This window comes from Cimex lectularius, unplaced genomic scaffold (genome assembly GCF_000648675.2).
Source record: "Cimex lectularius strain Harlan isolate CLEC.00 unplaced genomic scaffold, Clec_2.1 scaffold25, whole genome shotgun sequence".
In the NCBI taxonomy this organism is placed as follows: Eukaryota; Metazoa; Arthropoda; class Insecta; order Hemiptera; family Cimicidae; genus Cimex; species Cimex lectularius.
In genome coordinates this window covers 187,761-213,321 of record NW_019392633.1, presented here as the reverse complement: position 1 = coordinate 213,321, position 25,561 = coordinate 187,761, and the positions used below count along the sequence as shown (strand labels likewise).

At 36.2% G+C, this 25,561-nt stretch overlaps 1 long non-coding RNA gene across 4 annotated transcripts in view; it reads right to left on the bottom strand.

Annotated features, from left to right (window-relative positions):
• Positions 1 to 25,561, bottom strand: part of LOC106668792 — a 53,104-nt gene that overhangs the window by 5,457 nt on the left and 22,086 nt on the right. For 2 of the 4 annotated variants that reach the window (XR_002909811.1, XR_002909813.1), the window contains exon 2: positions 9,622 to 9,984. This is a non-coding gene — a long non-coding RNA (uncharacterized LOC106668792). The remainder of the gene's footprint in view (positions 1 to 9,621; positions 9,985 to 25,561) is intronic. The other 2 variants (XR_002909812.1, XR_002909814.1) reach the window with 2 other exon arrangements.

The window sequence follows — 25,561 nt, the reverse complement described above, 5'->3', positions numbered from 1 at the left end:
TGACTCCACACACGGCAATAAGCAAATGTTTTTTATTATGTAAAAACATGTTAAAAAAGGAGAAAAAGTAATTTATATGAATAAACGACTTTTAAATTCAATATTTAAATTTTATTATCGTAAATCATTAATATCGATAATTGTTTTTTAAAATAATTCATGCCAATTAATTATTATGTTAATTAATTTTATTTTTTAATTAATTGTTTGTTTTGAATGATTTGCAAAATAGTATAAAATTCGTTATTTTTAAACGTTTTTTAAATTTATAGTACATTACAACTACCTTCAAATAGGTAACATGTAACAATGATAAAGGAAATATATACAAAATTAAAAATAAAGGCGAAAAAATACCCATTGGTAGTATGAACACAACGAAAAAGTTGCCTGGTTAGTCAATACTTGTGTCATTATCACTTTTGCTATTATCACAGTCAATTCGTAGCGACATCGCGTCCATCGTCTCTTCAATCGCAAGGAGGGTCCGAGGGAATTCTTCGGGTCGAGAGTTTCTAATGTGTTTTGTGAACAAGTGTTCTAATGCAGGGTTTTGTGAAGTTTAAGGTAACGGGAACGGATTAAAATTGTACGAAAGAATATTTAAATCTTTATATGTGGTTAGGTTCGATACATAAAATGGAGCATTTAATATTTTTTGTAGAATTAAGGGTTGGGCAGTTTGAATACGGCGGATGTTGGAATATTTGGCTGAACCCCACACTGAAGTGAAAGTGAATTTATACTATTTTTTATATTCAATCAAAGTATTTCTACTCACTCAAAGTGTTTGTCTTCTGTCTAATTGTGCTGTCTTGCGTGTCTCACTGGCACTCAACACGACACGCAAGAATGGCAAAATTAGACAGAAGTGTTTAGAATGTTCTCATAATCGGCAGTTATGACCAAGGAACGATTTTAGAGTTAGAAATGTTAATGTCCGTTTACGCCCTGTAAGACGACTTTCAGAACCTGGACTACGTGCGAGAAGGCCTGCCACAGGTGCAGAACTTCTAAAGGTTTAGCTTCGAAAGAATTCTCATCATCTGGTCTGTGTCTGGAAGTTTGTACTACAGTTACTACTACAGAATCAAGGTTTCGTTTGAGGTTTTCTGACATCCGAGAGAGAGTTTAGAGAAGAAGAGGAGAGTGATATATCTCTCAACATTTTCCGAATAAGCTAGGGAGGTGGTGTTATGGTTTGAGCAGGCATTTCTATGGAAGGTCGCACAAACTTGATCTTCATCGAGGGTTCCCTAGCAGTGTTCTCAAAAGAAGTTGTTCATTGTAGGCCACTAACTGGCGACAGTATTATTGTGTATAACAATGCAAGGCCCCACACAGCTAGAATCATTGGTGATTACTTGGAAATGGCTTCAATTCAATGTTGGTAGTGGCCAGCATGTAGGCTCGGTTTAAACACTACAGAAAACCTTTGGGAGTTGTCAAAGAAGGCAAAGTAAAACCAGGAAATTTGCAGGCGCTGAGAAGGAGTATGTATTTCTCCACAGCACTACATTCAAACCTCATAAAAGAATGCAAGTGGTGATCTACGCATGAGGAGGAAATACTCTGTGCTGATGTGTATATTTCTCCATTGTTCCCATAGCAACATTTTTTGTAAAATTGTTTTACTCAGTTTAAATTTTATTTAATTTTTTATTTAACTATATTTTATATTCTTCTTGAGAAATATCTAGTAAACACCAAAAAATAAAAATTATAACGATTGCAAGTATTTACTAAATAAACGAGGGTGGCCACTTTTTTGCATCTCAGCGTACTTATTTATATTATTGTTAGATATGTCATTCTTTTTAAGAATTAATGTAAGATTTTGCTCAAATTGCAAACATTTTTATGAAATTCTAAAAAAAAATCTAGATTCTAAAAGGAGGGAAGTAATAATAAATTAAAATAAATCATAGTTGGATGATACATTCATCTATTGGCTAATAAGGGGTTTTTGGGAGCGTTAATGATTTATTACGGTTAATTGATTTCCTCCCGGCTGGGAAATTATTTACGAGCGGGACCGAAAAGGTTTCATTATAGCCGGCTTCTTTATATACATCTTCTGAGGAGACAACAGCTCCAGCGATAAAGAATTACAGTGCACTCTGAGTCAGGCAGTTAAAATGCCAGGTGTTTCAGAATAACGATTCTGCAGAATTATTTTAGCTCCAATTATTTTTTCAGAGGAAATTAATAAAAATCCTCCCATAATTTTCGATTCGAATTAGTAAAGCAATTATTAGCATAATTACAAAGCAATATAGTATATAAATACTATAATTACCATTCATTACAATTGGAATTGGACTTAAATACTACTGATAAATATGGTACATAATAGTTATCGTCAAATATTTTATGTTATGTTATAATATGTTGCTATGTTGTAGATAGACAATTTTAAAGCGGAAGAGTTTGATAGATTAACATATAAGCTAAAGGATAACCATTTGCTAAGCCAGAACCTTATTTTTCCAGTCGTAATTTGTTAATTGTGCTCATCAATGACTGTCCTGTAATCTTCAATTACGCGAAAAAGAAATCAGTCATTTAAGGTTACCTGGGGTTTCCACGATAAGGGTTTTCTCGCAGATTCCAATCGTATAAAGTTGGTTATAGTGAAGAAGTGAGGCAAATATGTTTTTTCGGAACTAGTCACCGTCTCGATCTACCATCGTCTGACCGCGCGTCGAGTGGTTACAGAGTCGACTCATTTTGCATGCTAGCAGCTCTGGGTTCGAATCCTGGCATAGCCCATGAATTTTTAATTGAGAATAATATGAAAAATTTATTTTTAAGCAGTTTGAACCCTTCTCGCGACCCCAACGGGTAGTTGGACTATAAACTACCAGTAATTACTTACTTTACAATTTTTAAAGTGTGCTATTTTATTAACTCTTACAATTGGGCTTACACTGGTGAATTAACAACACATTCGGTCAGACCACGTTTGTAGTAGGGAAGGCTCGAAAAAAGATTATTTGGCACTTGATGGCACTTGGATATCTGAGTGAAATAAGAAATGATCAGAAGGTTAGGTTTAAGGTTTGCTGTGGTTTCCACGATAAGGGTTTTCTCGCAGATTCCAATCGTATAAAGTTGGTTATAGTGAAGAAGTGAGGCAAATATGTTTTTTCGGAACCAGTCACCGTCTCGACTCTACCATAGTCTGACCGCGCGTCGAGTGGTTACAGAGTCGAATAAGCGTACCAACTGAAATAGTTGGCTAGATGGACATTCAAAATGTATTTTTTGCGTAAAACTAGATATTTGCTGGAAATAAGCAATTTTATTTTATGATTGTCATGAGAAGGTCTTGAGCCTCTCACCCCATCAGTATCCTTTTTGCAGCCCCACGTTGATTAAAATTCTCCCTGGCTGTCAGAATAGGTAAATAGATATTTTGGCACCTTTCATCTCATTTTTAGGACATCTTGTGCATATAGTTGTATTACAAGGATTTCTGCTTGAATGATAGCCGGAATCCGTCCTAGGGTCATAGGCAGGCCATAGTTTGAGAAAAAATCGTTTTTGATATCCTTACTAGATTTTGGATTTCTCTAGGCCTACAGCAGCAACAGGTGACTCTCCAATTGTAATCTTAAGTCTCTCATAGCTGCTCCATTCATAAACGTGAATGGACGGTAAATAGAGAAAATGCAGCTGTCAGATTAGTGTTAATGACTTCATGTACAATATTAGGTAATGTTGTAATTTTTCTAATTGAACATCATTTTTGGATTTAGGCCCCAAATTTCTACAAAAGATTTTTCGGCAAGCCCACATTTTAGCGTTGCAGCTTTGGTTCGAATTCTCTAAATTTGTTAGTTGCGGGTAGGGTTTTGATCGAGGACAAATCTTAAGTGGATTACATATTTTGATCCAAGATAGCTCAACATCAAATTCCGGATATTGTACTGGTTGATCGGCAGGAACTATTCATTCCCCATTCAAAGTATGCCAACAAGACGAACCGCCGAATTACACGTTTTCAGAACCGTTTATACAAAAGTGCAATTCGCCTTGGTAATAAAGACTTCCACTATGACCTCAAAATCGAAACATGCAAAAGAGCCGCATTAGCCCACCATCAAAGGATTAAAGGCCACGTCATCATCTAACTAGACGGCTCAAACGCGTCAAGCCACATGATTTATTGCTGGTGGAGGGTTATGATGAAGTTGTGTATAATAAAAAACTGAGATCGTCGTTGCCCGCAACGGTTTAGGCGTTGAAACGGCGCTCATCACTGTAAGGTGAAGGTCCCGGGTTCGAATCCAGCGGCCCTGCATTTGAACCCGACATACTTACAAATGGGCTTTTTTTCAAAAAGACCGGCACCCTGAGGATATATGACCTCTGCTGTTGCGAACCTTCGTTAAAAAAAAAAATTAAAAAAAAAACAACAACAAAATATATATTGCAACACCTATATGTCTTATTATTTTCTATATTTTTAAGAAAAGATGACACTATCTTTTTAATTAAGCTAGATAGTAACATTTAAAAAGTCCCCCGGTTTTAAGGATTGAGAAAAAAAAAATTATTGAAAAAATCCTGAGGTATGACATGAGCAACACCAACTCACTAAACAAAAAAAAAGTAAAATGTACGCAATTCATGTAATATTTAAATTCTTTTTTGTGAATTTTATAAAATATCAATTTTTATGATATTCCAATATTAGATTTTCAAAATATCGAATTTCACCTGATAAATTAGTTTTAAAGCTTAACATCAATTTTTGACTTTCACTATCGGACTTTCCTGTATTTTGTCGATCAGAAACTAACTCCTAGAGAGATAAAATGTACGTCGAGAAATATGTAAAAAAACAGCCTTCTTCCTCCCCTGGCCGACATCTTGATGTAAAAGTACCATAATAAAATTAAAAACAATACGGCCGACCAAATTTAAAAAAAAAACGTAATTTGGTCGTTTCATTGTGGTCTGCCCATCCTCGCTGCTGTGGTATGTCAGACGTTATTCTTTATATATTGTCCCTTATAAAAAAAAAAGTTCATGTTGTAACTCCCCTTTAATTTTCATGTAAATTTATATCTTTCGTGAAAAATGAATTTACCTGTCAAATTATGCAGATTAAGGGGAACAACTTTCATGTTATAATTGAGGCTATATAATTTTTATTTATTATATTAATTTTTATTTATTTTAAGACAAATGAATATTAATTTACATGGAAATAGTTTACGAAAATACAAACTGTACGTCATTATTTGCAATTAAACGATAAATTATTAAGTCATTTGGACGTCAAAGATGGTGAAATCCTGAAGCGCGAATGCCGGACCAAAACGATCGGAAACAACCAAGCTTCAGTTTTATAAACTGGGACTTTTACGAAGAGAACAGTAAGCTAAACTAGGGTAACTGAAAGATGGCAAACTGTTTCGTGTTCAATAGTAATGGTAAGAACCCTAAGGGAAATAGTCGTTTAACTCGTTTCTAGTCTCGGACATGATTTAACGGCGATAATTTAAGGCAGCGCTTATCCATTTCTCTTGTCAGTCCGTCGTTATTGTTGGGCTAAAGTGGATTAATCACCGAAGCAATTGATATGAGTGGTACCAGAAATTGCTTGGATCAATTAAATAATCATGTCATGATTCAACCCTTCTCTAGGGACCTCGTGCATGATCATTCTGATTTCGGTCCCGACATAGCGTAATCCCCTTAAATAACGATTCCCCAAAGGACCAGGGGGGTTTTATACTTGCAATAAAGGAACCCCTTGTTATGACACCATTACGATCCCTCTTAGCTTGTATTGATTAATTGAATTTTAAACCCCGACGATTCCTAGCTGATTTAGAGATTTCATTGAGCGTTAAAAATTAAGATCCTCCAGCTTAGCACTATGTATGACATTCACCGGACCTCCACTGGTATGGAAAAATTGTGTGTTATACCAAGTCGAGTTTACCACTTTCCTTGTTTAACAATTTCACTTGAGTCTATTTCTTGCCTGGGATAGGAACTGTTCTCACGCAAAAGTGTCCTTTGAAAGCCTACTTGTTCTCTGTGTTACATATTTAAAAGGAAAAGGCCTAATAGTTTTTTTTTTCTAGGCTCACGCACTATTTCGCACCATTTACTCGAGACTCGCAATTCCAATCTCGGAACGCATGTAATATCTATGAAATGAGCAATATCTTTCCTTATGGTTAAATACCCACTCGGTAATCGCTGTTGGAAACCAGAATCGGTGAAAAATAGGTCGTGAGTGTCTTTTGATCTATTGTATTCTAGATCTGGGAGTGCAGCGATGCAGATGCGAAAGGCGATCCATCATGGAAATCCTTTGACGGCTCCGGGTGTCAAACAAGCTTTCGTTTCATTTATTTGACGTTATGACCGATGAGCGCGTCCTCTTCTGAGAACCCTTTATCATAAGGTTTTGAACAAGTTTCAATAATACAAAACCCGGGGAGCAGTGAAGTCAAATAGACCAAAAGGACACGTATTACCGGATGTTGTGATTAAAAGATTCAAGATCTGGTGAGAAATTACGGACATCAGAACTCGGGAAGAGGTAAAATTGAATCCACCCACTGAGCTTTTATTTATGCGCCCTCAAACGGCGGATAAATTGAACAATTTAACCGGTCTTTATCATAATCTCTCTGCCGGCGAAGACAACAGTATTAGTGACGGCAACTCCGACGTTTCGATGGGAATACAAATTAGATATGGTAGCCGAGTCGATGTTAACGATCCGAATAGGCGCCTACCTGTGAGGGTAACATAATAAAAAAATAACGCACACCTACATTTTACGGCGCGGCGAATCTAATGCGCTTCGTTCCCTCCGTGTGTAAATTTCTACAATAAAAAGTCGAGTCGTGCTGGGCATACGGATACGGCGAAAGCCACCCACCTTCACGATTTTTCATTATTTGTGAACCTTCTTTTAAGTATGAAAGTATAAAAAGTACCTTTTGTTACTACGTACACCTTGATAATCTATATTCACAGTTTAGCTACCTCAGTTTCAATACATGTATGACTTGGTAAAAACAAATAATGACGGGAAGTAAGTATAAAATAATTTAAAAGGCACATATATCCTAGTTTGTATTCCAGACTCCTACATCACTAAAATTATGCTTATAATCAAACATTTGAATAGTAAAGCCAGATCGGAGGCAGTTTTCCTCATAAGTAGACCTCATTAATTTACACCTCCAGATTTGTACTTTATGTTACAGAAAGATGATAGAGGGAGTAAATAGCTCATCGCTGTGGTAGTCCAATGCATACACACCGAATCAAATTTTAAAGATTTTGACATAGGCCGAAGTATATGTCTGAGCATGATGTTTGCGATTGTAAGAAACAAATAAAGATTGTAAGTAAACAAATAATTAATAGTGAAAAAAGAGTTGGAAACGTTAATGGAATAAAATGCTAGACGACTAAAATTATGCTTATAATGAAACATTTAAATAGCAGAACTTATAAACAAGCCAGATCGGATGCAGTTGTCATCATCGTACACCTAATTAATTTAGACCTCCACCACATTTGTACTTTATAATTAATTAAGGTTTTTAGTTGAGATAAAAAAGTCAATGGCACGAGCGGGATTCGAACCCACGACCTTCGGCTAGATACGCCGCTGCTCTACCACTTGAGCTATCGTGACCTCGACCACTCGGACACTAACTTCCCATCTCAACCCCACCTTTTTTGAATTTTCCCTCCTTTTTGCCATTTTTCTATCTCCTTTTTTATCTCAACTAAAAACCTTAATTAATTGTAATATATTACTTGGTCAAGCGGACCACGAATTGGTGCATTTGTACTTTATGTTACAGTGGGAGGGAATAGCTAGGAATGTCCAATATGTACACTACCGAATCAAATTTTTAAAATTTTGACAGAGGCCGAAGTATGTGACTGAGCATAATGATTGTAATTTTAAGAAATTATGTTGCTATTGAACTAAGTTTAAATACTACACATGGTAGAGAAAGCCTCTAGTTATATAATTAATCCATTACAGTTCGTGGTCCGATTGACCAATTAACAATTTTCAATTAATTAATATTTATGAAAGGTACTGGTCGAGGTAAAATGTCAGTGTCACGAGCGTGATTCGAACCCACGATCTTCGGCTAGATACGCCGCTGCTCTACCACTTGAGCCATCGTGGCTTCGATCCGCTCTGACACTAACGTCCCATCTCAATCTCACCTTTTTGAATTTTCCCTCCTTTTTGATAATTTTCAAATGTGTAATCTATTTGATTCTCGGTGACAAATGAAATGGCCAGGGAGAGCTTTCGAGAAGATACTTCAGTTTAATTATTAAATCCACTAAAGTTCCTGGTCCGATTGACCAATTAACATTTTTCAACTAATTAATATTTATGAAAGGTATTGGAAACAAACACCACAACATGAAAGATAAAATTATTATAAGTTTTGGAGGACAATAATAAATAAAAAATTAGACAAACAAGGATATCTTTGTTCTTTGAAAAATAACTTTAACCCATCAGAAAAAGATTGTAATAGCCCTATTAAACCTACTTTATTAGGACCCCATAAAAAGGCGTATTTAGCCGAAGATCGTGGGTTCGAATCCCGCTCGTGACACTGACTTTTTTTTATCTCGACCAATACCTTTCATAAATATATAATTAATGTTATAATTAATGAGCAATTTCATTTTTTTGCTGCTTTATTATTTTTATTATATTATATTGTTTTTCATTTCCTTAATATGCAAACACTTTTCTCGAAAACGAATGTTTATAGAAAAAGTCTGGCTGCTGGTTCTTTGTAAACTCAAAAGCATCCTCATTTATACCTACTACCTTACCCTAAAGTCCTACCTTGCCGACCGTTATTTTTGGTATCATACTGTTCTTCCGATTCACCATCCTGTCCGTGCAGGAATCTCCCAAGGTAGTGTACTTGGTTCAATCATTTACATAATATATACTGCTGATGTACCTAATCACCCAATACTTACTTGTTCACATTTACAGCTGTAATCCTGGCCACTTACAATTATCCTGTCCTTGCCATTCGTTCCTTATAGTTCCACCTTACATCCTTGAACCTCGGCTAAAAAACTGGAGGATGAAAACAAATGCCAGTATACAGTACAGTATTTCGCAATCCTTCCTCCTATATGCCTCAACCTTATTCATCTACCCGACAAACTGACTTCGCTACTAAGGACCATCAACAAACGCCGTACGTAGAATTTTGGACTTAAAAACAAATACTCAATAGACGATACAAACTTCTTTATCGACTTTTAGACAGACGGCCCAAACTATCCCTTAACAGTAAAAGGCTTATTAATTTACAAATCATTACTCAAACAGACATGGACTTACTGTATGGAAATAAGGGACCCAGACATAGTATCCAATTCTTCTCGAGTCCAATCCTGCCAGTCCAAAACCCTTCGTTGTATTACAAATGCTACTCTCTATGTGCCCTATCGTATCCTGATGACCATGATCTCAACATCCCTTGTTTCCCACGCTATCAAAATCAACAAATTCCAATCCTCACACACTAGTAATCCCAATCCTTTAGTAACCCAACTTTCCTCTACCATACTTACCGATACTCCAAATCGTCGACTAAACGCCGATGGCCTCGAGTTCTTAACTCGAATGATAGCGAGTGAAAATTGTTTACCGTAGGTTTACCTACATCGGAGTGTCACTATGGAGTTACTTCTTCGCTCATGACGATATTAAGAATGATCGGCGGCTTTAGATTACAGGGAGCCAGTGACTCAGGTTGTGGGAACCTGCGCGTCGATCAGGTAGCCAAAAACAACGGGATCGGTGGTTCAAATTGACGCACAACCCGCCCGGCCAGCACGTACCGGTTAATTGCACCTTTCCCTTTTCCTTCTGCAACGTGATATTTTCGCCTTGATGTCCAAAATACGCTTCGTATACAGGCTCCATATACAAATCTAAAAATATCGGAACAATTATTTGATCACAATCAGTTCATTCGCAATTTTTAATTATTTATTTTTGATGCTTAACTTGGGGGTTTTAGGGAAAGTGACTGAAAATGTTGCATAAATCATTTTATAGTATCATCGCTTCGATGGTGAGAGATCCTATCTGTTCCTTATGCCCTTTATGTAGTGAAAACTGCCAATTTGTAAAGCCGAAATGGAGTGTTCGCTCTCCTACTTTTTTCTGCCTTCATTATCGGCTATGAATGGGAATTACCGTCGAGACGTGACCCGGGCTCATTGTACGTTAATATCCGCCTTCACACAACGTGAAATTACTTCCTACCAGTGTCCCTCCGTGGAGATTCAATCAAAGCATCTCCCTTTTTTTTAAAGGACAGCTCTACTCTCAAGACCGGTAGAAGTCGACGTCATCATATCTCATTTTACCCCGATGACACAGAAACCGTTCACGATCGATTTCTTCGGCTCGTGTAGTGCCTTAGTTGATCTACGGATCGGTGAACACATGCTATTAAACTGATCGGCACTTGATCAATCAATCTATCGCGTCGTCAGCTCTATCACGGGTTTATACCGAACCAAAAAGAGATCACTGATCAAGAACTGACCAGTTTAGCATACTTCATCAACCGAGTCATTATTTATTTAATAATTAGCTACCGCACGAACTACAGAATGTCTCGAAAATATGTAACAAAATACAGATATTTCCTGTTAAACCAGTCCACGTCAGCAATGGATTTTAACATTATCCCCTGTGTTATAATATTATGTATAATATTATATTATATAGATGAAGATGTAATTTCAGGGTATAGTATACTGCGCCCTTTAAAAGCTATTGTATACCCCGTGCTCTGCCTAAAGCACATCGGTGAATCCTACTTCATCAAGAAACTTGATTAACAGGCTTGGTTTCAGTGGTTCAAGCTCTTCTATGGTCACATAATATATCCCAAAACATTTCCTCCTGCGAGCTAGTGTAGCTCCGCAGTTTGTTAGTAGATGTGTTGGTGTCTCTTCTGCCTCCCTGCAGAATCTGCATGTGCCATTTTGGATTATTTCAATCTTCTTTAAGTGTCCATTTAACTTGCAGTGTCCTGTTAGGAATCCTATTAGGATTCGCAGTTTATTCCGGCTTCCCTTGACACATTCTGTAATTTCTTTCCTTCTAAAATTGGTTAGAAGATTCTTGGATTGTCTGTGTCCAATGAGTGAATTCCATAGTTCTCTCATTTTCTTTTTGTCCTTTTGTCTGAGATACTCGTTAATAGTGTGGATTACTATGCCACAGAAGAGTTCAGGTCCTGTCAGCGGTGTAGCGGCTCCTTGCCTTGCAAGGGTGTCCGCCTTCTCGTTTCCTTCTACTCCCATGTATCCTAGGACCCATCAGAGGCTGACTTTGTTCTGCCTAATATGTTTAGTTTGGTTTTGCAGTTCAGCACCATCCTTGAACTAAAGATATTTGAGCTTAGTGCTTTGATGGCTGCCTGGTTATCTGACATGATAGCTATATTCTTGTTTTTGTACCCTTTACTTAGGTACAGTTGGGTACATCTTTCGATTGCATGAATCATAGCTTGGAAGATACTGGTGTATGTTCCCATGGGTTCTGAGTATTCGGTTCCAGGTCCAAATACTCCTGCACTTGTACCTTCTTGTGTTCCAGATCCATCTGTATACCAAAGGATGGCGCCATTCTTAAAAGAGGTGTTTCCCTCTCGTTCCCATTCTTTTTTGGTACCTAGGTTTATTCGGAAGTTTTGATTAAATTCAAACATCCTGTTCATGTCGTCTCTCGGAGCCATTTTATTTTATTCCTGTTGGAGGTTTCTCTTTGGTAAAATTAATGATGGTTTTCTGCGCTGTCCTTATTACCATGTGGTGTATGGGGATTAATCCCAGTACTTTTTTCATGCTAATTGTAGGACATGTTCTCATTGCTCCCGTTATGCAGAGGCATGCAAGTCTCTGTATTTTTGTGAGTTCTTTCCTTTTAGTTCTCCTTCTATTCTGCTTTGTCAGCCCAGGCTATAGCTCCGTATGTAAGTATAGGTATTATTAAAATATATAAACAATTCAAATGGGTATTTATCCTGATTAACTTATAGGGATAGTAAAGAGCATCGCATTTGAAATTTCTACAATTTGTTATGTCAAATAAAATTATTAAAAAATGCAAACTGTGATAACAGTATTTACGTCGAACAGTAGTGTTATGAAAATAATCAGAAAGGAAGAATAAGTTATATAAAGAGAAAGAAGCCTTAATAGGCATAACTCGCAATATGCGGCAATAATCATTATGTAAGATTCGTAATGTATTTGTATGAATAAAAATATATAAATAATAACCACAAGAAACTAACGGAATATCAATGGTCGACTGTTTTTTTTATGGAACATAGCGTGCCAAATGTTGAAGTTGACGGTCGCTACCTGAGTAGGCGTCGGAAACCGATTCGGAAGGGGTTCGCCTTTTGGCTTAGTGACAGGTCGACAGGGGGATGTCGACTGGGACAGCAAATCGCGGGGATCCTGTGGCTGAAAAGGGCCCTGTCATTCTGTTTATAAACATCTGTACGACGGTGTACAATAGCAAGGCATCACTCATATTATCCGGTCCGGCCCCTTTCACCGATAGACAATGTAATGAGCCGTCAGTTGGAATCCAATGCGGGAACTACATTCATATGCGGTCATTTACAAAGCTCAGAAGTTGCCGTCAAATGATAGATGCCGAACATTTCAGCCTCTTGGAACTTCTGAACATTCTGCATTGACAATATTACACCCTGACACCTGTGATCGTGATATTTTATGCATTCTTTAGAACATGTTACAAATCCGTATGGCCTAGTTTACTAATTATGGGATTGGAATAATCGAATCGGAGTCGAAGGATGGTAGGACCATTGAAGTTTAGGTGGTATGCCCGAAAGATGTGTTTTACAGAAGAATTATAATTGCTTAACGATAAAAATTATGGTAAACGGTAAAAATGGCAAAAAAAGGAGGAAAAATTCGAAAAGATGGGGTTGAGATGATTGAAGTCACGATAGCTCAAGCGGTAGAGCAGCGGCGTATTTAGCCGAAGATCGTGGGTTCGAATCCTGCTTGTGACACTGACTTTTTAATCTCAACCAATACCTTAAATACAGATTAATTAAGTGGAAGATATTATTGGGTCAAGCGGACCACGAAACCTAATAAAAGGTAAAAATTAAGTAGAGAACTACAATCCTGAACCATTTTCTAAAAACATTTGCCTATTTTATTTCTGAAAACATTGCATTCTTTTTTTTAAATAATTAATATATTTCCTAATTGAAGGGTGCAACTCCTTGGCTCCATATAAAAACTCGATATGAGAATTATGCTTAAGCCGGGAAGCGAATGTTTGGGTCCTCTGTTCCGATTCTTGGTTTTACTGTATACTGATAGTTTTATGTTCTCTCATGTTGACAGTGAATGTATTTATTTTCGTGAAAGTATAGTGTGAAACGGCCGATGGAGGAATATCGAATAATCCACCACTCACCCCAACATAGAGAATTGTATGTAAATACGAGTAAATGTATTTAAGAATAAATGAGAATAAAATAATATTATTTTGAGTGAGTAGAAATCCTTTGAATGAATATATAAAATATATTTTGCATTGTTTAAATTCACTTTTCCACATCCAAACTGTTATTGTAATATGTAAACAATGTTTGTAAATCCCAGGCCCTGAAGATGATCTCAATAAAGATAGAAACGTTGGCACGATAAAGAAAATGTTTTTCTGAAACCTACATCACACCAGACCGCATCTCACGATTTCTAAATAAATGTGGTAAATATTATTAATAGATCAATTATAAATATGTAAATATTATTTAAAAAAGAACAATGCAAAATTAAACATTTACAGAAAAAAATACATGATTCTGGAAAATGGCGTATTGTAATGCTTATTTTAAAAAAAAATCACTCCAAAATATAAATTGTTGATGTGCAGTGATTGTAATATTAATTCAGCTCATAGATATCCTTATGTTACTTATAATTGAACTATATATGAATTACAACAAATAGTGTTATATATGGTAATAATCATTGGTGTTAAAAGCTAATTTTCTGTTTGAGATTTGATAATCAATTTATAGAATTGCGTTCATTTCATAATTTCTATTATTAGTTTATTATTTTAACAATGTGATGATTGAGAATTGATTTCTTACAGATAAAACTCTAAAATACTTTGTGAGTGAATTACAAATCACCAGTTGGTGAGTAGAACTATCCTTTTCAATTCTTAGACTCAAACTTTTCTGTAAAACAAAGTTCTGTACTATAATTCTTTTTAAACGCCAGCTTATCCCAGATTTTTTAATCCCGGTTGGAATTCACAAGAATGAACTACACTGATGAACAAAATAAACGTACCAGCCATAAATTGTAATGTATTTAGTTTATTCATATTTTGCAAACCAAAAATAGGTTATTCGGAAATTATGAGATGCAGTCTGGTGTGATGTAGGTTTCAGAAAAACATTATCTTTATCGTGCCAACGTTTCTATCTTTATTGAGATCATCTGCAAGGCCTGGGATTTACAAACATTGTTTAAATTTAATAAATACATGTAGGATATGGAAAAAAGTGATTTATACAATGCAAAAAATATTTTTTATATTCAATCGAAGTATTTCTACTCACTCAAAGTGTTTGTTTTCTGTGCAGTAAACACTTTGAGTGAGTAGAAATACTTTGATTGAATATAAAAAATATTTTTTGCATTGTATAGATTTTTCCACATCCTACATGTATTTGTTAAATTTAAACAATGTTTATAAATCCCAGGCCCTGAAGATGATCTCAATAAAAATCGAAACATTGGCACGATAAAGAAATTGATTTTCTGAAACCTACTTCACACCAGACCGCATCTCACGATGTCCGAATAATCATCGACTAACGGTCACTAATCACCACACACCAAAAATATGTTTGATTGTAAAAATAGACATGTCAAAAGAAAATGTTTATTACTTAATTCTACAAAAGAATTATTAAATAAAAAATAAATAAACAGAAAATTCAAAAAACGAATAAAAAATATTTTAAAAAAACTTTTGTCCCCTTTAATATAGAGTATTTCCACCTCTGGCACCAATCACGGCCGTTAAAAGCCTTTACATTCTTTGGAAAATATTTCTGATATAATTGTGAGGAATTCTTTCCCATTCATCAAGACCAGCGGTTTTCAACTCATCTAGGGTGTTAGGACCTGGATTTCTCCGTTGTATTCGTTGCTTAAGTTGGTTCACAAATGGGTTCGATTTGGTTCAAATGTGGACTTCGAGCTGGTCACGTCAAGTACTCAATTCCATCCTAATTCAGGTAGCCATCCACAACACGTGCCCCATGGGGGCCTGGCATTATCATACATCTGCAAAAATCTCTCACCGATGTGGGGGGCAAATGGCATTACATGTTCTTCGATTTTCTTCAAAGTAGTGGTCGGATGGTAGGCCCTGAGGTTATTTTCATTGAGCCTTTTCTATACAGTCCTGGAGGAAATCGAAACATTTCCGTCTTGTCATATCAGATTTCTTATCTCATTTCCGTAATGCTGCTAGAGCCTCTAGAGCCTCCTGACTGATCTGACTGATATCTGTCGTCTCACTTGTCCGTAGACCTATAGGTCGACCCTATCCAGGCTTCTAGTTGACTCTGACACTGTCATACTCAAATGCCTGACTGGAGCCATTGAAAAAGGTTTAAGAATGAGACTAATATCCAATGAAATCAATGAAGGAAAAAGATTAACTGAAAGCGATCTTTAGGCGTAACAGAATGAAAGGGCATAATGCGACGTTTTGTGCACATAGGATTAATCAGTACACAAGTAAATAAAGGAAGTAAACAAAGTATTATTTACTTCATTTCGCCTGAATTTTTGATTTTTCTGTAGTCGAAAATCACAACATGGCGGCTTGCAACGAGCTGAATAAATTGCATTTATACATTAATGAAATTCAGATAAAGAACTGAATTCTATATAAATAATATTTACTGCTTATTTTGCTCCTAATTACGTGTAATTAATGCAGAAAGATAATGGATTTAATTTTAAACTAAATAAATTGAGTGGTTCGTTAAATTTGTCTATCAGTGTATAGGTACAATGAAAAAACCCTGTCCGCACATCACCTTCGACTGTACACTTTTGGAAAAACGACAGATCGGCAGGAATTTCGTCTTCTTTGTGGGCATTAGGTTCCATTATGGCCTAAATATGTTATTTTGATCGATGCGATGTCTTTGTAGAAAAGAATTGTCAGTGGTACCTACGTATCCACTTCGGTCCGGATATGTTACATGCTTAGAAAGTGACCCTTCGCTCTGAAATTTACCATCTTACATATTTGTCTCGATCGTTATTACTTTACAAAATCTATTTTCTTATGGCGTGATACATCTGTTGGCTAAAAAAGCGGCTATCTATTCAAGAGGATATACGTAATACTCAAATCTAGAGGTGGAAATTAGAGGTGGTGAACCATAAATTAGGATCACTAGATCTCCCATTCACTTTTGTTGATGGATTTTTTCATCCTAATGTTTTCTCTCGAATTTTACAGGCCTTCCGTGTACGGCTCTTATTAGCACGGACCCTTTGATCATTTCAATAACATTTCCTACCTGAGCATAATTCATATCCACAGGTTAGCGTGAGGCAGTTTCCTAGCTCTGCCGGCCTTTCTCATGCTCGCCTTCACCATTGTTCCTGCGGTCGACTATTGTTGTTCCACATCCTCCCCCTTCAAGTACAAAATGGCCGTCACTTTTGGAAAACGTTAACGATGGAAAACGGCCAGTTCTGACGCATGTTCCAGCTAATATTCGACTCTTATACTGGACGGCGGTCTAATGGTCTCCCGTCGTTTTTCCACTCAACTTAATTCTGGTATAGTCAGTGAATTTGGTTAATAGGTACTAGATATGGGGAACTATGAGCAAAACCAAATAGTTTTCTCTCAAATCCAAAAACGATTCAGGCACCACAACTTCACAAACAAATGACCATTGAGGACCAACGCGCTTACCCGATTGCTGGTAAATCTGTATATTTTCATGGATAACATAGTCCAGTCTTTCTCACCCAGTCTTTCAACACTCATAGCATTTTAGATAACACCCTTAATTGTTAACTGGTCATGAAACTGTAGTTTAGTGTTTCCGATTATTTGGTGCGCATATCCTCGCACTATCAGACGTGTTTATGTGATTTTTCGTTTAGTAGGGACCCATACGTGCCTTATGTCGCGACGTACATAAAATTTAAACCAATGATGATGGCGAACAGTCAAAACGCGATAAAGAGAACACATGTTGAAGTAATCGACATCGATCAAGACATCCGTCTGCTCTCGCTGGTTTACATTTCGCCGGATGCGTTTCGGTTTCACGCTATTCACTGGACTGAGTTACTCACTGAAAATGGCATGAAGCGAAACGCGTTCAATGAGGCAAGACGGAATCGGTAAAATGATCACTGGTCAGTTCTTATTATGACAGTGGCCGTTGAATTATAGTTTTTTACGTCAAATTAATCATTATGAACTTAAAACAAATTTTTTTTATTTCATATTAACACTAGTTAACTTCATATGAACGCTTTTTAACTTCAAATTAATCCTTCCTAATATCAAATTAACTCTCTATTTATAGTAATAAAAACTTAGGAGATTGAATTTATTCCATAAATGCTTTGGTACCATGAACAGTTACTTTACTATAAATTAAAATGATAAATCAATAAATTGGTTCATGATTGAAGAAGTTCGACGAGGTTTCTTTTTTCCGAAAAAAAAGTTTGGTACAGTTACATTCACCATAAAAAAAACTAGACAAAAATTTATAAAAGTATACGTGTCTCGATTTTTTTTGTAAAAAACGCCCCAATAAAAAATAATTTTGACAAGGCATAGAAAAGCTCGGTTAAGTTTGGCAAGATATCACATCTATTGGTCTGGAATAATGAAAAAAATATTCAATTCAATACGGAATCTTTCCTCGTATTGTGGCGATCACCGCTCGCATTCGACGTAGCATATATTTTATGAGGTTTTGAACGTGTGCTGTGAAATACATTCATACTCCTCCAACAGCGTCATTCTTAATTCCTGCAAATTCTCCGGTAGCACTGGGGGACTTTTTACCCTCTGACAACTCGTCCCAAAGTTATTCGATAGGATAGTTATTCGATAAAGTCGGGACTATATGCTGGCCACTCCAACCATAAAGGTCGATCTACAAGCACAGAACGTGTCCGTGTAGCAGACACAAAAAAAATCATTACATACCAAACATATAGGAACGTTCATATTTAGCGAACGTGACCGGAGCGTGTCAGTTCAGACACGTACCAGCACCGGGCAGCATTGTCGCCGAGAATGTTTTGCTTGTGCCGGCATATGTCTGCGGTTGTCTTTTCTTGTCTGTGTGGTTCAATACGGTTAGTATGAAAAGACGACAGACAAGATTTGTGCAATTCCAATAGTAAGCTACATATCGAAAAATTTCGAACCATGGTAGTTGTTGGTGTGATTACCGCATGGTATGAATATTAGTGTCTGCGCCGTGTCTGCCACGCTACATTTTGGACACGCTGTTGTGCTGGTAGATGTGAATCGAACTTTAACTGAAGCCCATTCCAAGTAGTCATCAACTGTCCGAGCTGTGTTGAGCCTTGCATTGTCAGGCGAAAAAATAAAACCTTCTCAAATTAGTGAAACATAACTAATAAATTCTTCTGATAACACAATTTCAATGAATCTCGCCGCTCTTAGGGAACCCTCGATGATGATCAAATTTGTGCGACCTTCCATAGAAACGACTGCCCAAACCATAACACCGCACCTACCTCCATAACCTCTCCAGGTGAAAATTTCGCTCATCCGTTCTTCTCCAAACCTGGCCATCATAAGACCCATTCGAAAACAAAATTTTAGAAGTGTATCTTATTTCGAACCTGAACCGAGCTGTCCTATTCTCGTCAGAAGTTCTGGACCTGTGGCAGGCCTTCGCGCACGTAATCCAGCTTCTGAAAGTCTTCGCCTTACAGGGCGTAAACTGGCATTAACATTTCTAACTTGTTGAAGTCGTTGCTTGATCTCAATATCGAATACGGAGTTAATTGGAAACAAAAACTCTCACTGAGATGTGACACGACGGCAACCTGATCCACGCCTTCTTGAGTAACCTCCAGTATTCTGGTACCGATTGAAGACCCTTCGGACAATTGCTAAGAACCCTTGCCCCATAAGCCTGGCATCTTCCATCTTCCTGCAATACTATGAGTCTAGCCGAATTTGTACCACTTAAAACGAAAAATTACAAATTTGAAACATAAAAATAGTACAACTGAACAAATCAAAGCACAGGAATTAGAAAGAAGCTTTTTTTTAAATATATTTATTACCTATACAGGATTGTATACTATACAAATATGTATACATGATTAATATATTACACAGCACAACACTAGCACTAATGCCAGCACTGCACCAGTAGAACACATACTTTGAGGAGCCAGCCATTGCTGGCGCTCTGTGTGAATGACTAGGTGTCAAGGAGGTCCCGAGGCCATCGTCCGTTGAGGCGACGTGGTGGGTTGTCAGGATGGGAATGAGTGATAGGGTTCGAGCAGTATGGTTAGGATGGTTCGAAAGATTGGTATGGAATATTTGGAATCTGGACCGGATTAGTTAGTTGACAAAAGGAATGTTGAGGTCTTTGTGGATAGTGAGGTGCTTTGACAATTTGTCTAAGGACTTCGATTGGAAGGACTGGATGCGCTGGATATTGGAAGGCTTGGCAGTGCCCCACAGTTCTACTCCGTAAGTCCATATTGGTCTTAGTAAAGTCTTGTACACTGTTAGCTTTGTCCTAATTTTCAAAGTCGATTTCGGTCTTAAAAGTCTTCGTAGTAGTCCAAGTCTTGTATTAAGTTGCTGTTTTTTAAGTCTTATGTGGGGATTCCACGACGCTTTTCAGATAAACCAACAAAGAAGAGATTGACTATTCAAAGATTTATTCACAAAATTCAATTGTAAACACAAGTGGAAGATTTTATCTGTGTTTTCTTTACCTTTAATTGTTTAAAACGGTTGTAGTAATATAATCAATTGAGGATTGTCTAAAAGATAATTAAAAATATTAAGGGTGGCCACTTGTTTGCTTCCAAATGTATAATTATTGTTTTATATTGAAATACATTTAAATTTTAATTGTAATTAATTAAGAGAAGAATCCATTATTTGTAAATTTGATTATATATAAGTTTTAAGTCTTGTTCTAAATAATGTATCAGTCAATATTTTGTTAGGAGTGGCAAGAACGCATTCTTTAAATAAAAATTTAGTAGCTCGTAGAAAACATTCTTTCTGTGTTTGTGAGAATGGCGGATTTAATTTTCTATTAAATCAAGCCGGTCTATCCGAACAGGTAGTTATTATTATTTTTTCCCCTAATTAGGAGCGATCGTGACCATTGTTTTCAGAGATTTCGCCCGGCTCCCGTGGCCCGGAGAAGCCTCTTCTCCTATAATGGTCCCAGATGTCAAAGGATGGCGTGTAGGCCGATGCGTGAGCCCATTCTATTACGAGGGAATTCCCTTCTCCACGATGCTTTATGGAGACGGGCGTCAAAGGCGGTATCGAAGCACATAATTGAAATGGCGGCTGCCCTCTAATCGGGGAGATCCGGCCGCCAACCTCAGCCCAGCCGAGCCGCCGAGCCGCCTAGTAAATATTTGTGTTGTTTGTCAGCTACTAGCGGTTCGATCCTATCTCGCCGGCAGACGCCCCTCTTCGCCATTACCGAGATAGCTAGGATCATTCGAACCATTTTCTACACGTTTCATTAGGAAATTTAATGATAGAAAAACCTCGCCCTCTCCGATTCTCTGTACTTAGTGCACATCACCGTAATTAATTAAAAATTATTAGAGCTGAATACACTATATGGTTATGATCTCTTTAATAAAGCTGTAAACCTGATGAAAAATTCCACTTCAGCACTTTTTTCACATATTGGATCACAAAAGTCCATACTGCCCGGCTCAAGACAATACCTCAAGTCAGATGACCTGGAAAACGACAGAGTAAAACTTCCATCAAAATGTCCCTATCACTTTCACAATGGAAGCTGCCTGTCCAATTTTCCATGAGGAGACCGACCGGTATTTCATACCCTACTACCTTGTAACTCTACTCGACAATACTATTTTATCTTTTTGTTTTTTTAACGAGGGTTCGTAAAGCAGAGGTCATATAAACCCTCAGTGTGCCGTCGTTTTTTAAAAAAAAAGCCCATTTGTAAGTATGTCGGGTTCGAATGCAGGGTCGCTGGATTCGAACCCAGGACCTTTACCTTACAGTGATGAGCGTCGTGTCAACGCCTAAACCGTTGCGACCACGACGCCCCCTAAAACATTTTAAAGGTGTTTTATTTTAACCAAGGAATTTCTAAAACTAATTTGTCTTTTTTTAAATTTTGTCTAATTGACCAATTTTTTGACAAGTCGGAAGTGTTTCGATTTCCTCCAGAACTATAAGAAGAAAGCTCAATGAAAATAACAGGGCACCCGGCTCGTAAACCTCTTATTTATTTATTTATAACTTTTATTTATTTACAGGACCTTCCCATAATTATACATTTTATACTATTAATCATTACAACGAAGTAATTTAATATAATTTACAATAACTTTTTTTAGTTCATATAAGCTGTCAAAAGGTCCTTTCCAAATGCTACACAATTACATTCTCTCATAAGAAACAACCTTTTATTTATCTCTATACTCTCCATGATGCTCTTTTAAAGCGAGTTGAGGTCGGAAAGGATCTTGGGGTACTTTTTGATCAAAAGCTCAAGTTTAAAGAACATATTTCTTCAATAAAAAGTAGATCTATGAATATGCTAGGTTTCATCATCCGGAACACCTATGAATTTAAAAATCCTCTATGTTTTGTCCATCTTTATAAAGCTTTTGTACAACCCATACTAGAATATGCTACACCTGTTTGAAACCCATTCTATCTAAATTATCAAAAAATTCTTCAATCTGTACAAAACAAATTAAAAAAAAAAACTTTCCAAAAACTCAATCTTCCTCCGAATTCTGCCTACCCTGGAATCCGCACTGAATTTAAACTTTTCGAACTGGCACTAAGAAGGGATTACTTTGATATTGTTTTTGTATTTAAATTATTAAACAATCTCATTGATAGCCCTTCTCTCCTCTCTCAACTACAGGTACATGTCCCTTCGTACTCTCTTAAAACCTATAAATTATTTTATACTGAATTCCAAAGCTCTAACTACATGCTCTCTTCTCTACACAGAATGATGATCAAGAGTAACAACATCTGCAATAGCATTGACTTCTTCAATAGATCTGTGAAAAACCTTATCCTACAACCTTAGTTGAATGCTTTTATATTTAATACTGTACAAAATTATTACAATTTATTTCATTTACTGGTTCAACTATTCTTGCACTCTAGTCTTATTATATATTTACAAAGAGCATTATTTTCATTAAATATGTACCTAATTATTGTAGTTTCAATTGTCTTTCAGCTTTATTTTGTTTCCTCTGCCTTATTTGGTTAGTAATTATGTCTTTCATTTTTGTTGTTCAGTTTTTACTCTTTAATTGTATTTTTATATTTACCATTTATATTATTACCATGTATATACGTCCTTATTCTTTTTATATATATTATTTGTATTTTTACATATATTATTTATATTTTTTGTTATTGTAAAATGTCTTTTTTATAGTGGATTTCGATCCGTAAATAAATAAATAAAAAATAAATTTAAAAAAATTAAAAAAAGACCAGCCAAAATGTAACACGTTGCGGCCACCGACGCCCCTATACCTGTAAGTTATAAGTTACTAGTACACCGATTTCCTAAAAACCTCCATAATCTTGTTTTTTAATTGTATATTAAAAATATAAAAAATGTGGTTTTTGAAATTCCATCAAAATGTTTTAAATAGAAATGTCTTGGACGAGTTCTATTCAAATTAATATGATGTACTGCATTTCTCCATGTATTTTTTTATCATATTCCGATAAGAAGAGTAAAAATCTATAGAGCTTTTATATAGAAGAGCTTCAGACATTTTTTTAACTGTAAAAAATATTTATTTTAATATATTTAGCCAATGCTTTGTTCTGAAAGAGAAAAGTAAATTTAAAAAGTATAACTGCTTTCACAAATTAGAAATAAAAGTTTTTAAACGAATTCTATTGGATATTGAAACAGGAAAAAAATTGCTGTTGCTAATTTTTGGAACTCTTTTCCTAGTCAATTTTGAGTTAATCAGGTGGGAGCAAGTGCAAAGCTGAGCTAACGGGTGTGTTAATATCCTCGAAGCCAAATTAATAATTCAACATCCCGCGAGATCCGCTCCATTAGGAGTGAACCTCTTTTTAAACCCGTCCAGCCGGCCGTTGTTTTTGGAGGGGGCAGGTTTTGAAAAATATCAATTAAGTGCCGACGGTGGATTCAGGGGTGTTACAGGACAGCGGGGGGAGGGTAATGACAAGGTAGGCGAACGCCCTGTAATAACGCAAGCCGACAGATCCACACCTGAGCGAGAAACCGACTCAAATTAAATATACCCACTAAACTCCGCCCGACAAAACTTGTCAATCACAAACCTCTCACAACAAACTAATAACTCCCATTCTTAAGTCCTTTTTCTCCAGGCCGTCTTGTTGTTTCCTCGTTCTAACGCCGATCCTTTTGTTCGGCTCTACTTGGCATCTGCTATCCTGACCTGAAAGTAGTATCGTCAACACGGAAAATATTCGGGCAATCAGGCAGAAAACTAGATGGAAGCCTAGTAAAATAAATAACTTAGCGGTGTAGTTTTGATCAGTCAGACGCGTTTCGGCTTCTCGCCGTCTTCAGTTATGGATTTTAAACATTTTAATGATGTCAAATACTGCCGGCACACGCAGATCCTACCGCAGCCTGTTAATCCTGAATGGACCCAATCTTTAATACTTCAATTGGGAATAAGACAGTTCGTCATGAAATGCGTTTACTTTAAAAATATTAAACGTCAACATAAACTGAAGAAAATATATTTTTATAACTCAAAATAAACAGATCTTATTAGATCCATCATGGAAAGAATGATAAACCATAAATAAAAATGACCAGTAATTACGAATTGTCCCATGCAATAAATATTATTGCAAAAATATACTAATAATGTGTTATAGGTTGCGTTATGTATAATATAATTTAAAAACAAACTTTTGGTAACGCATGATCTAGAATGAAACTAAGGATGTTCAGATCTTGATAAAGTATGTGCAACTTGGTTGTAAACGGCACTAATATATTATTTATTTTATTTATTTTATGTATTTGAGTGATGTCACAATTCCGCGTTAAACCCCCATCTAACCTATCTTTAAAGCGAACACTTTTTGAACTACTCGTTGTTTTCTAATTTAAAAAAAAAAAGTTTCTTTTTATCTAACAGTAAAACATACTTATGTATTTTCATTATTGAAATACTAGGATACACTCGGCCGTTATCCAAATGGGTTGAATGTGCTATAAAAATAATTATTCAGAAATCGTGAGATGCGGTCTGGTGTGATGTAGGTTTCAGAAAAACATTTTCTTTATGTGCCAACGTTTCGATCTTTATTGAGTGCATCTTCAGGGCCTGGGATTTACAAACATTGTTTAAATTTAACAAATACATGTAGGATGTGGAAAAAAGTGAATTTATACAATGCAAAAAAATATGTTTTATATTCAATCAAAGTATACTCATTCAAAGTGTTTGTTTTCTGTGTAATTGTGCCATCTTTTCGCCTCAAAGAAGCCGACGCCTTATACAAAACTGCCTTTCCATACCGACTTCCTTCCCCACCCCTTCAAAATCCAACATAAATATATAAACATAAAACAGCAATATCTAACTGGCACTCTCAACACGACATGCAAGAATGGCACAATTACACAGAAAACAAACACTCTGAGTGAGTAGAAATACTTTAATTGAATATAAAAAATATATTTTCATTGTATAAATTCACTTTTTTCCACATCCTACATGTTTTTGTTAAATTTAAACAATGTTTGTAAATCTCAGACCCTGAAGATGACCTCAATAAAGATCGAAACGTTGGCACGATAAAGAAAACGTTTTTTCTGAAACCTACATCACACCAGACCGCATCTCACGATTTCTGAATAATCATCGATTAACCACATAATCACCACATATATAAAAATAATATCAGTTTATATAAATGAACAGAATTTCGACCAACTCAAGTGGTAAGTAAACATTGAAAGGGTTTTGAAAAATTGCACATGGCAAACACCGGTTAAAATACCCAAGGCTGTGCTACAACTGTTCTGTTAGATCCAAAGTATCACAATTACCACGATTATCACAGGTTTCGTGAAAACCCCTAATATACCTTCAGGAAAAATAAATTGACTTATATATTAACAAATAT